This window comes from Martes martes (genome assembly GCF_963455335.1).
Source record: "Martes martes genome assembly, chromosome: 7".
Lineage (NCBI taxonomy): Eukaryota > Metazoa > Chordata > Mammalia > Carnivora > Mustelidae > Martes > Martes martes.
Genome location: NC_137894.1, coordinates 139109580 through 139122146, shown reverse-complemented (window position 1 = coordinate 139122146; position 12567 = coordinate 139109580). Strand labels below are relative to the sequence as shown.

Genomic DNA, 12567 nt, shown 5'->3' with positions numbered 1-12567 from the left:
GGGCTGACTTTCCCCACCACAGGAATGTGCTGACAGTCCTGATTTTAGCGTCCCCCAAACCCTCATTGGCAATTCATGATATAAATATGTTCCAAGACTCAAAAGATTGATTGATCATTTGTGCACTACGGTCACTTTTAAGTCTGACTCCCTGTGGTTGCCTTTGGGGAGAGGGACACAGCAGGGCTATAGTGAATGAGCTTGGGCTTCTGAATCAGCTGACCGTGTTGAGCTGTGTGACCTTGGGCAATCGACTACCCCTCTCTGAGCCTTAGTTTTCTCTCTCTCTTGAGGGTCTAAAAATGCCTGAGCTGCAGGGTCCTCCAAGGAGTGGAGGTCCTCATGTGGATGATGGGGTATGTAGTAAAACTATTTTTATTTGCAGAATTCTGTGTTTAATCATGGAGAAAAGAAAAGGAAGGAGGAGGTGGGGCAGGAGAAGGAGGGAAAGAGGAGGAGGTAATACTAGTTAATACTTCTTGAGTTTTCACTGTGCACTCGCCTAAGCCCTAAGCCCCTTACAAAATGATCTTGTAAAATCCTGAAGTTACTGTTATTGTCCCCACTTTCCAGTTAAAGGAATGGCCTTAGTGAGGGGAGGTGATTTGCTCGAGGTTGCACAGCTGGATTTCCAATGGCTGTCCCTGAATCTGTCTCACCCAAAGATGAGCGTCCATCACGGAGAGGACACCTTGCCTAGGACCCTACCGTGGTGCGCCCAGACCCATGGGAGAGTCAGCGTCTGAACACACTGGGCGTGGCCTCTTAGAAGATCGTGGAAGGGCTACCACGTGAAGGTTGGTGGGGCTCTTGGTGACCTGTGTGCACAGGTGGGTGGCAGGGTAGGGCGCCAGCAGCCACAAGATCTTAATGTGCCCTCAGAGAGATTTGACTATCAAATACGTGCACGCTGGGAAAATGGCTTCAAACACGGGCCCCAGTGAAAGAAGGTGCTCTCTGTATTTTGCCATAAATATTTGGAGCGGAAATTGCCTTTGAAGTTAAAGACGGGGCTAGAAGCAGAACCTGCCCTGGCCGTGTTGCCCATGGTGGGAAACACTGGTGGGGGTTGGGGGGAAGGAGCAGCAGGAAAGTGGAGCTCCAGGTAGACAGAGCGACTGAACGGATTCGGGGGCGTGTGGTGAAGCACCCCGGCCTTGGCCCTCTGGGGCTGGGGAGGCCTGCAGGATGGAACAGCCCCACATCACTGCAGGGAACGTCCTGGGAGAAGCTGGGACTTGGGAGCACGGGCTGGACTGGAGTGAGCTAGCTCTGCTAGCTCTGACTGTGGTCAAGTCACTTAACCTCTCTGAACCTTCTTCTCCTCATTTGTAAAATGGGAAATAAAGTCAACCTCCCCTTGTTCAGGTCAGGTTTAACTAAGCTAAGATACAAAGTATTGGATGGCTCTGTACGATCTTTTTAACCAGCTTTATTGACATGTAATTCACATGCCATACAAGGTAGCCATTGAAAGTTTTCAATTTTTTTAAAAAGATTTTATTTATTTATTTGACAGACAGAGATCAGAAGTAGGCAGAGAGGCAGGCAGAGAGAGAGGAGGAAGCAGGCTCCCCGCTGAGCAGAGAGCCTGATGTGGGGCTCGATCCCAGGACCCTGAGACCATGAACTGAGCTGAAGGCAGAGGCTTTAACCCGCTGAGCCACTCAGGTGCCCCTAAAGTTTTCAATTTAATGGCTTTTAGTATATTCACAGATAAGTACAACCATCAGCAGCATCCATTGAAGAACATTTCATCCCACGATCACCCAATCCCACCTTCCTCTTCTCCCAGCCCCATGCAACCCCTCATCTACTTTCTTTTAATGGATTTCCCTATTCTGGACTTTTTTTGTATAAATAGAATCACATATGCAGTCTTTCATGGCTGGCTTCTTTCACTCAGCATGATGTTTTCAAAGTGTGTCCATGCTGTACCGTGTGTCCGATCTCCATTCCTCTGTGCGGCTGAGGAATACGCCAGCGTACGGATAGACCATACCGTATTCACCAGTCGTCAGGTGATGGACATTGGGTTGTTTCCACTTTCTGGTTACAATGAATAATGTTTCTATTAACATTCGTACACATGTTTTTGTGGACGTATGTTTTCATTTCTCTTGGGGATACACCTAGAAGTAGAGTTGTTGGATCGTGTGGCAAGCCTTTTAATCGTTTCAGGAGCTACCAGACTCTTTTCCAAGGTGGCTGCACCATTTTAACATTCCACATACTGTTCTCCCCACAGTATTTAGATGAGTTCAGAATATTCAGAAAACCAGGATCAGAGACCCACAAAGCCTGGTGCCTGCCGTGTCCAGCCCCATCCTTGCCCCTCCCGGTGAGGGACTAGCTGGCGCTTCTGGCTGCGCTTCCCCCACTTCCCTTCCTTACTCACATTTAAAAGAAGAAAAAGAGATTTTACTTATTTATTTGAGAGAGACAGAGAGAGAGAACCAGCGGGGCTGGGGGGCTGGGGGGAGGGGCAGAGGGAGAGGGAGAAACAGGCTCCCCGCTGAGCAAGGACCCCCCCCCCCCACCGCCGCCGACCCCCGACACGGGACTTGATCCCAGGACTGAGATCATGACCTGAGCTGAAGGCAGACATTGAACTGACTCAGCCACCCAGGTGCCACCCCTTACTCACCTTTTTGTCCCTGAAGGAGCCCCTTTGCTTCTGGGTCTTCCAAACCTCCCTGTCCACTTCGGTTGGTCCTTCCCAGGCTCCCACAGAGATTTCTATGTCTCCATGGAGCTGTGACTTCCTTGGAGAAGGAACTTTGATTTCACCCACACTGTCCTCCTCATAGCACTGCAGAGCCAGCTGTGGGAGCCCGTGCCAGCTGGTGCGGTGGAGAAAGGCAGCCTTTGGGCTCAGAGGGGCTGGGGTCCTGATTCTGGCTCTGGAACCAATTTGCTGGGGGCTACCAGGCAAGCTCAGTCCATCCTCACAGACAGCATCTCAAACCAAACAGCAGTGACAACAAAAAGCAGTAATTACAGCTTTCTCACTCCGTCAGGTAGTAAATGTTTGTTGAATGTGTATATAAGTAAGTAAGAGTGGTATGTAATGGGTGGGAAAAAAAAAAAAAAAAGGTGGTGCTTTGTTATTTCCCCCGAGAGCTATGGGCAACCCCGTCCTGCATGTTCCAAGAAGTATTTTCCTTTATCCCAGCAGCAGTGGTCTAGGTGGACATGATGCATGATACCCATTTTACAGATGTTAAAACTGAGGCTCCAAGAACTTCAGCTTCAAGGTTGCTTGCATCTACGGGAAGAAGTTAGTAGGCTTCTTAGGGAATAGGCAGGACACAGCTCCCAAAATATGTCCCTAGAACATGAGTCCTACAAGACACCATGGATAAAAGGTCTCCTAACCTACATGAGACCGAGAAACACTGTGCAGGGGGTAGCCTCTCTCTGAACTCTCTTACTCAGAGGCGGTGGGTGACAGTGTCTGAAAAGGTTCCTCTGTGAATTTCCAAAATGGTCCCTGTCTTCTCTCTTTAAGTAAGGGAAATGGTCTTGGCTGAAAAAGAGTTAGCTTATTTTGGGGTGTGGGTAGAAGAGGAGGGTCTTTGGGATAATGTGACCCCCTGATTCTAGCATAACCTGAACTGGGCAGGACAGACTGTCATCCTCCTGAGCCCACAGTTCCTGTGTACGGAGGAAAAGGCCCTTGCAGCCTACTGGTCGACCTCCATACTCTCAAAGCCCTGCGCTCCGGCAAGCTGCACCAGCCCTTCACTACCTAGGACTGGAGGGGCTCCCCAGTGGCGGCTTGCTCTTTTCTTTCTTTCTTTCTTTCTTTTTTTTAATTAAAAAATTAAAAATTATTTTACTTTATTTTTACTCAAAAAATTTTTTTTTCTAGCAGTGGTTTGCTCTTGATTTCATGTCCCCTTCTCCTCCCATCTGCAGCCCCTGGGTACAAAACCACACAGCTCACTGGAAGGAAAGAGAGCAAGGCTTGCATTCGGCCACTGACTCCTGCCGGCTGCAGCTTCCGTGAGAGTCCCTGTCAGTCCGCAAGAACAAACTGTGGCTCAGGTGGGCACAGGGTTCCTCCGAGAACACCGAGAGAGAAGCAGGTGTTGGACACCTACTGTGTGCTAGGGACATGCACACACAAGGGTTGGCTCCTACCATGCAAGGATTTTGGCCACATTCAGAAGATGAGGGTGTCCTGCACGGTCAGACCATGGTGGGGATCGAAACGAGGTGGGGATCGAAATGAGGGCTTCCCATTTGTTGAGGCTGTGCCCACTTCTCTACCCTGCGCCACTGTGACCAAGTGAAGCCTTCTACAACCTCCTCTCTAGTCCGTGGCCAGGGACGTGGCTCTAAGGAAGGGCCCAGGAGCTCAGGTCCTCACCACCTGGACACAGATAATCAGTCTCTTCCTGGAAAGAAAACAGCCTCGCAGACCTTCGGGTTGAACACATGTCCCCCGAGCGTGTAGGTGTTTTAGAGACGACATCACTTCGTGCCCACCCCCCACCCCCCCAGACTGTCCAAAAGCTACTTGCCTCCATTTCCCCAATAGGCCAATAAGTCAAGAACCTTCCAAGAGCATAGACGTGTTTCCCCCTTTGTCCCCACTGATAAAATAATTATCACTGAAGATAACTGTCTTTTTTAAAAAAAATGATTATCTGTCTTTACTTCTCATCCATTTACAAGACATCCCAGGAGCTTATTGTTACTGTGGTAAAATATCCATAACATCGTATTGATCATTTTAACCATTCCTCAGTACACAATTCAGTAATATCCAATCCAGTCACACCGTCGTGTGACCAGCAGTGCTATCTCTTCCTAAAACTTCACCAACTCCAGCAGAAACTCGGGCCACGAATAATTGCTTCCCCGTTCCCCCTGGCCCCCAGCCCAAGGGAAAGTTCTTATTTATACCAAATACTTCCCCCACCCTGCCACTGCCTGCTCCCAACCACTATCCCTTTTTGGGAATATTTCTAAATAAACACCCACCGCACATATTTCGCCAGGCTGAGCACAGGAAACCGCCTGGGTTCTGGTCTCGGAAACCTAATTAGCAGAAAGGCAAACGGCAAACCAAGGATGCCCGAAGACAGGAGCCCGAGCGGCTGTAGTTACCTTCCTCCTGGAGGGCAGGGCCCGCCTGGGGAGATGGAAAGCTGGATCCAGGTTTGTTTTTGAAATGTCTGGGCTGGGCTTGGCCTCCTGGCTCTGCTGGCCGCAGCTGGGCGGCCTGTCTCCCCTTGCCACACAGACCGTGAACTATTTTCTCTCGTCCTCTCTTCCAGCTGCCTCCCGGGCCGGCAAGCAGCTCCCCTCCCCCGCGCTGGGCGTGGGCCTGGGGTGGCGGGAGGCGACGCTGTCAGGCAGGGGTAGGTCGGAGGGTGGGTTCGCTGGTTTTTGATCCCAAGCTGCAGCTGGGCCAGAAATAAAGACGAAGAAGAGGAAACAAAAGGCACAAAGCACTGATCTCTGGCCTTGGATATCAACAAAGGGGGAAAGGAAAGTCCCTGGGACGTTAGCGGAAGCCCTGGACTTGAACTGCTATCTTCTAGCGGTGTCACCTCAGGGAGGATCTTCCAACCATTCGGACTGAGTTTCCAACTTGGTAAGAGCAGGTTACTTGAGGGTCTCACGCTGCATTTCATCATGCCGTAGCAGGAACACCATGCCATGGGCTTTGGCAGTAGTAGTCTTTTGAATGTCTTTGTGCTCTTTGGCTTCCTGAAAACTCCTATTCATCCTGCAAACCCCAGCTTACGAAGCCCTTTCTCTGTTAGGCCAGCCCAGAGGACCCCAGAGGGTAACGCCGCTCATCTTTATTTTATTCTAGTACCTCCTGCAGTCTTCTGTATTACTTACAGTCCTGTCCTGCCATTTATATTTTTTCTCCTCCACTGGGCTGAGCCCCTCAAGGGCAGGGATGTTGCAGTTTCATTCTTGTGTCCACACACAAAAACATGCTAGATAAACACGAGGTCCTCTTTGCATTCTGGTGACCCTCCTGAGGTCTACTTCCCCTCTGCTAGGCCCCACGTCCACGTGCTGGAAGTCCCAGAGGAGTGCTTTGAGTCCCACTGTTTGGGGGACCTTGAAGGGCAGGCCTAGGGCCCTGATTGGTTGTGGGAGTGAACAGGAGTACGGCTGTAGGGGAGGGGGGCCCCTGTCTTGTTCCAGAATTGGGGGGAGCTGCAGTGGGACACCTGAGCAGGGCCTGGGATTTGGGGCCTAGAGGTCAGCCGCTGGCGATGTCTCACTCCTGTTAATACTTGGCTCGGCCCAACCTCTCGGATCTGTTTGTAAAAAATAATTATTTGCTTAAAACATGTGAAGCGCCCCTGTAATTTTAATTGGTTTAATTTAAATTTTAAACGACGGATCTTCAACCTCTAATCACTTTGAACCTGAAGTGCTTTTTGCCAAATGTGAAGTGTTGTAGGGTTGGAGATGATTATGTGTAGCTCGGAGTGGGGATGAGAGAGAAGGAGAGAGACAGGAAGGAAGGGTCAGAGAAAAAGAGAAAGAGAACATGCCAGAACTGGGGTGGGGAAACTTCCCCGTGGGCTGAGCCACCATGAGTGCCAAGTGCAGCTTCTTCTGAGATCCAGGCTGAGGCCAGAGAATGAGTGCCGTGGCCCCGTGTCATCCAAATTCGCATTTGATTTTGCATACCGACACAGAGCTTAGTTGGACGGTGAGATTTATAATTTCTTCTGGTTAGGTTTTCTGATAGCAAAATTCTGATAATCTTCCTGAAGTCGAGCTTGGTGTGTGTCCCTGGGTGCATATCTGCTCTGCCTCTGGGGTCACCCAGCCTTGGCCACACAGCAGCCCTGACAGTGGGGTAGAAGGACGAGCTGAGGGGCAAAGATTCTGAAATTTGAGCTCAGTGTGCAGGGTGCTGGAGCGGAGGTCTGCTGGGGGGTGGGGCTCCAGCACCAGGCATCAGGGGAGGGCATGTGTGTGCACGTGTGTGTATGTGTGTGTGTGTGTGTGTGTGTTGGGGGTGGGTTGCTGAAACATCTGGCTGCAGCTGGTGCGGCTGGGCATTGCTGGGAAAGGCGGGAACTCCTGTATGGCGGCAGGGCACCGTGGGACCCAGAAATTCCGGCTGCAGAGGCCCCCAGCTGGGGATGGGGTTCCAGCAGCTGGGGTGGGTGGGCCGCCCACAGCTGCTGCCCAGTGTCCTTGCTGCTTTCTTCTTTCTCTCTGCATAATGACGCCAAAAGAACAAGACAGATCAGACTTCATTTCCACTGGCCTGACTTCCAATATCACTTTTGCTCCTTTCCTCTTATATGTAACTCTGGGCTGGTTCCTTTGATTTTCCAAGGTTGTTTTGCTCACTTGTAACTAGGGAATGAGCACGTTTCCTGGTGCTGTCTTGGCTTTTGGGGCAGGGTTTCCCCAGCCTCGCCTCTGGGCTTTCCGCTAGCCCTGTGCTTGCTTTTGCAGTTCTTGGCCTTGGGGAACCCATCATCCAGGCGCTCCCTGTGATAGAGCACATGTTCAGACCCCATCACACTGAGCTTTTCCAAGGGAGGCTTGGGTCCCACTGAAGGCTGTGTTCCCAGCACCCAGGTCAGGATCGAAACCTGAGTATGGCTCTGACTGGAGGCTTCTGGAAGGGGGCAGTGGGGTGGAGGAGGAAGGCCATGAGTCAATCAAATATTGATTGCAGACTCAGCCATTTACAGCCTGAAAAGCCCGTTCACCAGCCTGAGCCTTCATTTCATCCACTGTAAAAATGGAATCAGCCTTGCATGACCCCCAAAATAATTTCCAGGAGGATTATGAGCTCCATGGGAAAAGAGAAACTTGAACACATTTAGAAGAAATGATGATAGAACATCTTCATGACCTGGGGGATGTAGAAAAACTTTTAAAACAAACCCATAAGAAAAACCATGGGGAAATACTCATACCTTCAACCACCCGAAAATGAGAGTCTTCTGTTGAGTGAAAGGTACCCTAAAAGAAGTGGAAAGATAGGTTACCAACCAGCAGAAGGTATTTGCAATACATACAACAATACATACAACAAACAAAGGCTACAATAGAAGAACGTCTACAAATCAGAGGAAGAAAAGACCATGAATGGGGTGCATGGGTGGCTCAGTTGGTTAAGCTTCTGATTCTTGATTTTGGCTCCGGTCTTGATCTCAGATATGAGATCACATCTGAGATGGAGATGTGAGTTGGAGCCCTGTGTTGGGCTCTGCTCTGGGTGTAGAGCCTGCTTAAGATTCTCTCTCACTCCCTCCTTCTGCCCCTCCCTGCCCTGCTCATACTCCTTCTCTCAAAAGAGAGAAGAAAAAAAAAAAAAAAAAAAAAGGAAAGGAAAAAGAAAGACCATGAATAGGAAAATGGGGAAAAGATCTGAACTTGAATTCATGGAAGAGAAACTGCGTGAGGCTCCAAACCTAGGAATAGAGTCTCAACCTTCTTAGAAATCAGGGAAATGTAAATTAAAACCATATGTACTAGGTTAGCGAGAATATTTGGCAGAAAAGGATAATGGGCAGAAGACAGAAGGTGGCTGGAACTGACACTGAGTCAGCAGTCTTGCTGGGCAGACTATCTGCCCGCCCCCCCCCTCCCGCCCCAGCCTCACCCAGCCTCCCCAAGGCAGTGCCTCTCTGCAGATCCCAGGAGAGGACAGACCCCAGAGTCTTTAGCATCCACTCCTGTCACTCTCTTTGGGTTTAATTTTCTATCTTCCTCTCCCAGTTCTTGAGAGAGAAATTTGGATTGTTGCCTTTCAACATTTATTCCTCTCTAATATATACATTTAAGGTGCTACCAGTTTCTCTCTAAGCATGGCTTTTGTGCAATCCACAAATTACCATCATATGTTGTCACATGGCTCATAAAGATGTTTCATTATCATTCACATAAGATACTTTGTAACTTCCATTGTGATTTTTTTTGTTGGGTCCAGAGTATGTCTTGGAAATGTATTTCTTAATTCCCCCAAATTCTTAATTTCCCAAAACCTCCTACTTAATTTGCTATTCATGCCTACTTGAATTCCACTTTGATCAGAGAACATGCTCTGTGGGATTTTAATCCTTTCCAATGTGTTAAAACTTGATTTGCGGCTCAGCAAAGGGTCAATTTTGGTAAATGTTTACAAGGTATACTCTGTAGTTGTGGGGTGCAGTGTCCTAGAAATGTCAAGTCCAATTGGTTATTATGTTATTCAAAACTGGTCCACTTGTTTGATTAGTTACTGAAAGATGTGCTAAAATCTCTTACTGTGATAGTGATTTTGTTTATTTCTCCTTCGCTCTATCAGTTTTTGCTTTATATATTTTGAGGCTATATTGTTAGGTACATGCATATTTAGAATTAGTCTATCTTCCCGGCAAATCAGAGTTTGTATTTTATAAAATGTCCCTCTTTATAGCTAGTTACATTTTCTTCCTTGGTGTCTATGTTGTCTGATATGAACGTAGTTTGACAAGCTTTCTCTTGCCTAGGATTTGCATTGAGATATCATACCATCCTTTCACTTTTAACCTTTCTGTGTCCCTTATATTTTAAAGTGTGTATCTTGTAAACAGCATATACTTAGACCATGTTTTTTTCTTAAATCAGGTCTCACAGACTTTGTCCATTTATACTTAATGTAAGGATTGATATAGTCTATTCTGTGTGCTGTTTCTTCTTCCTTTCTTGCCTTTCAGATTCACTGAGTCTTTTTTTGTAAAATTCTTTTTACCCCCTCCCTTTACAGTATTTATACCTTCTTTTAGTGGTTACTCTAGAACAATGATTCTCAAACTGCATGATCTCAGGACTTCTTTATACTCTGAAAAATTGTTGAGAAACCCCAAATTATTTGTCTTGATTACACCTATCAATATTTTATTGTGTTATAATTGAAAACTGAAAAAAATTAAAATACTTATTAATTCACTTAAAAGTAACAATAATACAGACTAGTAAGTAGGAATAACTTATTTTTGTGAAAAATAACTGCCTTTTCTGAAACAAATAATTGAGAAGATTGCATTGTTTTCCATTTTGGCATATTTCTTCAATGGGTAGCTTAATAGAAGAGAGCTGTATCTTCATATCTACTTCTGCATATAGTTTGTTGTGATGGGAAGATACATAAAGAAAATCTGCCCTTATTCAGATATGTAGTTGGAAAAATATAGGAGTATTTTATCTTACTTTTTAAAAATTGAAGTATAGTTGACAGTACAGTTTTATATTACTTTCTGTTCTACAGCAGGTGATTCCACGATTCTGGACATTACTCAGTGCTTACCACAATAAATGTAGTCACCATTATAACATAATTACAATATTATTGACTACATTCTCTATTCTGTACTTTTCATCTTTGTGATTTTTTATTTTATTATTTTTTTTTAAATCTTTTTTTTAATGATTTTATTTATTTATTTGACAGACAGAGATCACAAATAGGCAGAGAAGCAGGCAGAGAGAGAGGAGGAAGCAGGCTCCCTGCTGAGCAGAGAGCCTGATGTGGGGCTCGATCCCAGGACCCTGGGATCATGACCTCAGCCAAAGGCAGAGGCTTTAACCCACTGAGTCACCCAGGCAACCTGATTTTTAATTTTATAACTGGAAGTTTATACCTCTTATTCTCCTTCACCTCATTCCCCACCCCCACCCCACCCCATGCAGTTCCCCTCTGGCAATCATCAGTTTGTTTTCTGCATTCAAGAGTCTGTTTGTTTGTTCATTAGTTAATTTGTTTTGTTTTTTAGGTTCCACATATAAATGAAATCATATGGTATTTGTCCTTCTCTGATTTATTTCACTTAGCATAATACCCTTTAGGTTCACCCATGTTGTTGCAAATGGCAAGATTTCATTATTTTTTATGGCTGAGTGATATTCCAATGTAGATATGTGCCATCTCTTCCTTAACCATTTATCTATCAATGGACACTTCAAATCTTGGCAATTGTAAATGATGCTGTAATAAACATGGAGGTGTATATATCTTTTCAAATTAGTGTTTTTATTTTCTTCGGGCAAATACTTCAAAGTGAAATTACTGGATTGTATGGTAGTTCTGTTTTTAATTTTTTTCAGAAACTCCATATTGTTTTCCATTGTGGTTTTACCAGTTTATGTCCCATCAACAATGTATGAGAGTTCCCCTTTCTTCACATTCTTGCCAACAGTTGTATTCTTGTCTTTTTGATAAAAGCCATTCTGACTGGTGTGAGGTGATATCTCATTATGGTTTTTATTTGCATTTCCCTGATAATTAGTGATACTGAGTATCTTCATATGTCCATTGGCCTAACTTTGTGTCTTTGGAAAAATGTCTATTTAGGTTTTCTACTCATTTTTTAATCAGATTGTTTGTTTTGATGTTAAATTTTATGAGTTCTTTATGTAGGTTTTCTGCTCATTTTTAAAATCAGATTGTTTGTTTTGATGTTAAATTTTATGAGTTCTTTATGTAGTTTGGATATTAACCTATCACATATATTGTTTGCCAATATCTTCTCCCACTTAGTAGATTGCCTTTTCGTTTTGTTAATGGATTCCTTTACTGTGCAAAAGCTCTGTGTGTGTGTGTGTGTTTGTGTGTGTGTGTATAGTCCCAGTTGCTTATTTTTGCTTTTGTTTCCTTTGCTGGAGGAGACAAATCCATAAATATGTTACTAAGGCTGAGATTACTGCCTATGTTTTATTTTAGGAGTTTTATGGTTCGAGGTCTTACATTTTAAGTCTTTAATCCATTTTGAGTTTATTTTTGTGTATGGTGTTAGAAAGTGGTCCACTTTCATTGTTTTGCATTTAATTGTCCATTTTTTCCAAAATCATTTATCGGAAAGAATATCTTTTCCCCATTGTATATTCTTGCCTCCACTGCCATAGATTACGTGACCAAATAAATGTGTGTTTATTTCTGGGCTCTATCTTGTTCTGTTTATCTATGTGTCTATTTTTGTGCCAGTATCAGACTTTTTTGATACTATATCTTTGTAGTATATCTTTAAGTCTGAGATTGGGATGCCTCCAACTTTGCTCTTCTTTCTCCAGATTGCTTTAGTTATTTGAGGTCTTTTGTGGTTCCATACAAATTTTTGGATTATTTGTTCTAGTTCTATGAAAAATACTATTAGTATCTTGGTAAAAATTGCATTGAATCTATAGATGGCTTTGGGTTGTATGGACATTTTAACAATATATATTTTTTCAATCCATGGACATGGTATATCTTTCCATTTGTTTGTATCATCTTCAGTTTCTTCCATCAATGTCTTGTAGTTTTCAGAGTACAGGTCTTTTGCCTCCCTGGTTAAATTTATTCCTAAAAATTTTATTCATTTGAAGTAATTATAAATGGGAATATTTTCTTAATATCTCTTGCTGATAGTTCATTATTAGGGTATAGAAACACAGCAGATATCCATATATTGATTTTTGTATTCTGAAACTTTACTGAATTTATTTATTAGTATTAAAATAGTTTTTTGGCAGTGTTCTTAGGGTTTTTTATGTATAGTATTATGCCATCTGTGAATGGTGACAGTTTTAATTCTTCCTTACCAATTTGGATGCCTTTTA

At 44.7% G+C, this 12567-nt stretch overlaps 1 long non-coding RNA gene across 1 annotated transcript; it reads right to left on the bottom strand.

Annotated features, from left to right (window-relative positions):
* Positions 1–1424: 1424 nt before the first annotated feature.
* On the bottom strand, positions 1425–5290 carry LOC308346522. Its single transcript, XR_013967192.1, has 3 exons — positions 5119–5290; positions 2648–3268; positions 1425–2049 (listed from the first exon to the last, which is right to left on the bottom strand). It is a non-coding gene; the product is annotated as an uncharacterized lncRNA (long non-coding RNA).
* Between the last annotated feature and the right edge of the window lie 7277 nt (positions 5291–12567).